At 35.7% G+C, this 3,186-nt stretch overlaps 1 long non-coding RNA gene across 1 annotated transcript in view; it reads right to left on the reverse strand.

Moving 5' to 3' along the window:
* The window catches only part of LOC110266507, an 18,047-nt gene extending 15,370 nt beyond the window's left edge, over window positions 1-2,677 (reverse strand). Inside the window, exon 1 of the long non-coding RNA XR_002353913.1 lies at window positions 2,512-2,677. This is a non-coding gene — a long non-coding RNA (uncharacterized LOC110266507). The remainder of the gene's footprint in view (window positions 1-2,511) is intronic.

Consider the following 3,186-nt stretch of genomic DNA (forward strand, 5'->3'; position numbering starts at 1 on the left):
AGTTAGATAAATCGAATTAAAGAAAAAAGATAATTTTATTATCTAATTTATCCCTCTTAAATATATTTATATTTTGATGAGTAAATAATTAATTATTTTTGAATAATAAGAGACTATGTCTAACAGCTTCACTAGAATTTTAACATAAGTCAACGATCTGAAGCAGTGTAGCACTAAGAAAGTTAAAAATTGAGAAGAGATGGATCTCAACCAGCAAGGAGAGTCCATGAAAATTGGTGCGGATAGTTCCTTTGGACCTAATCATCTACCGGTGATATCGTATAAAGAATCTCTTTTGTCTTCCTTTGGGATTACCATGGAGGAAAACATCAAGGACGTGACGGAGAAAGCTCTTAATCCTGAGGATCGGTGGTACATAGATGTGGAGAATTTGCTAAAGAGAAACAAGGCCTTTGACCATTGTCTGAATATTCCAGTATCTAAAGAGGAATATGACGAATGATGCAAGTCATGGCATGTTTTTCTGATTGTCAAAGTGCTGGGAAAACAAGTTGGTCTGGGGTTCATGGAACAACATCTAAACAGAGACTGAGTTAAGAAAGGTAAGATAAATATTGTTATTGATATGGACCGTGACTATTTTCGGGTTCACTTTTCAGATAAGGAAGACTATTAGCATGCTCTCCTGGATGGACCTCGGATGATCGCAGGGCATTATCTGATTGTCCAAAGGTGGAGGCTGATGGAAGATTTCCAAAACTCGGCAAATGCACCAAATCGTATCAAGTAATACCACAATGAATGGATTATCGTTTCTACAGGAATTAGTGGACTAAGCAACAATGATTAATTGATTATTCTAACTAGACAAACCAAAACAGAGGAATGATGAATCAAACGTGTAAGCAGGGGATCAAAGTAAATAGCAAAATAGTGAATAAAAACAATAGTGATTAGAATGCTAAGGTTTCAGAGATGTTCACTCTTAGAAAATCAATCCTTGTGTTCATTTATTTAAGGCATGCAGAGATCAATTCACAACAAATCATAAGTAATATTCTAATTCCTTGGTAATTCAATTTCTTTTTGAACTAATTAGCTAATTCCTTAGTCAATTACTTAAGAAAAGAGGTGAAGCACAATTCTAATTTATATTCACATAAAGTTCAAGAGTGATCCTAGGTTGAATTATATGTCACTTATTCGAACTAGTTCTAATCCAATTGAAGATTATGAGAATTATAAAGTTGCACACTTTTTTAAACCACTATTCTTAGTTAATATTAAAAAGTTATGTTAAAGAGTTTTTAAACTAATTCCAATATTAAATTTTCTAAAGTAATACTAAAATCCAAAACGGAGTTAGAATATTTTTCAACAATTCTAATCTTGAGGGATGAAGAACAAAAACTTAATCATGAAATAGATCAAAGCATTTGTCTCAAAATAAAGTAAACACTTAGATTAATAATCCATAAAAAGATGAACAGAACTCCTAACCTTAACAGAGGAGATTAGTTGCTCATGGTGGAATAAAACCAAAACAGTGATGGAAAGTAACGTGAGACGTAAAGTGGTCTGGTACCTAAGTTGTGTTGTTCATGGAATCGTTCCTGGACTTATTTAAATTCTAAGCTGAAACCTAAAATTCAAATTCAAAACAAAATCAAATCAAATCAAATCAAACCTTTTCCTAATTAATTTAAAACTTAAGAGTGATCTTCTCTTTTCTAATTGAGATTCAAAAGTTGGTGTGTTACTTTTTTGGAATCAGGGACTTGCAACTTAATCTTGGATTTGAGTGAAGTGTGTGGCATTTGGTGGAAGTGGAGTGGCTTGCCAAGGTGTTTTAGAGGTCACTGGAAGTTGGCCCAAGGAGTGGTTGAATGAGTGTGCGCATGGCGTGTATGGGCATGCATGGGCATGAAGTTGGGAGGCATGGAGTGTTCCTTGGATAATGGCCCAGCATGCCACGCCACGCCACTCCAAGGAGGAGGACACGGCGTGTGGTGGCATGTAGAGGAGTATATGGGCATGTGGGAAAGTGGTTGGGTGTGTAGGGGATGTTGCATGCCTTCGAGGGGGCACCTCCAGGGGACTTTGGTGCATAGAGAACGTGTAGAGGGCGTGTATAGGCATGGCACACCGAGCTTCTTTGCGCTAATTTTTTTAGCTCAAAGGTGAGGGTCATTCATAGCCCAAACAGAACGTTTACTATAGACATATGCATATTGTTTTGAAGATCTAGATGTTAGATTTCTAAGGCCACTAGAACTGCCTCATTTGAACCTTTGTAACTCAAGTTATGCTCACTGGAGTATGAAGAGGTCAATATTGACAACATTTGCAAATTCTCTTTGAACTTCCCTTGGAATTTTTTTCAATTCTTGATTCCCTGAGAGGTTGCTTCTTTTTGCATGCCCCTTCCTTGGTTCTTCTAGGGACTTCTTTGGTTGTCCTTCTCCTCCTTTGTTCTTGTCTAAAATCTTTCAACAACTTCCTAAACATATCAAAGCTCAAAGCAACTCCAAGAAACATTAATTAAAGCACAAAAATCTCAATTAAAATAAGGAAATCACTAACTTTATTCAAGGAAATAATAAAGAAAACAACTAAATATGCTCATGCATCACAACACTAAACTTAAGATATTACTTATCTCCAAGCAAGAAAAGAACTATGCACAAAGGATTCTCTAATTAAAGTGAGTTGAAGAATTGTTCCATGAAGTTTTGGTAAGTGAAGTGATCAAGTGACAATGGGGTAAATTCCAAATTGTGTGATCATGTATGGATTCCAGTGCTTGCTAGCCCTGCAGTTGAAAGTCTTAGAGTTTAGAAATTTCATTCAGATGATACATAGGGGTCTCTTTATAAGTTTTCATGTTGAAGATAACTTTTCACTTTCTTTTTTTGTTGTGATCATTATTTTTTTCTCAGGTATACTTATTTTCTTTTCTTAGCTCTTTTTGGGGGGTTATTTTCACTTGGCTTTAACCCTAAATGTTCTATCTCAAGGCGATTTTTTAAGATGTGTTTTCAATCGACACTCCTGAACCAGATAGTTCATGGTATCGGGTGATGAAGTACCCCTCGGATTTACTTGCTCAAGCCTCTTTCTTTGACACAGCAATACCACAAGCACTTAACTAAGAAACTCTTTGAGTTTTGTTTCTTTTTAACCTTCTTAGCTATTAATGCTCAGAGTCTTGGGCATTTTTCTTTA

Source organism: Arachis ipaensis, chromosome B09, assembly GCF_000816755.2.
Source record: "Arachis ipaensis cultivar K30076 chromosome B09, Araip1.1, whole genome shotgun sequence".
NCBI classification, from domain to species: domain Eukaryota; kingdom Viridiplantae; phylum Streptophyta; class Magnoliopsida; order Fabales; family Fabaceae; genus Arachis; species Arachis ipaensis.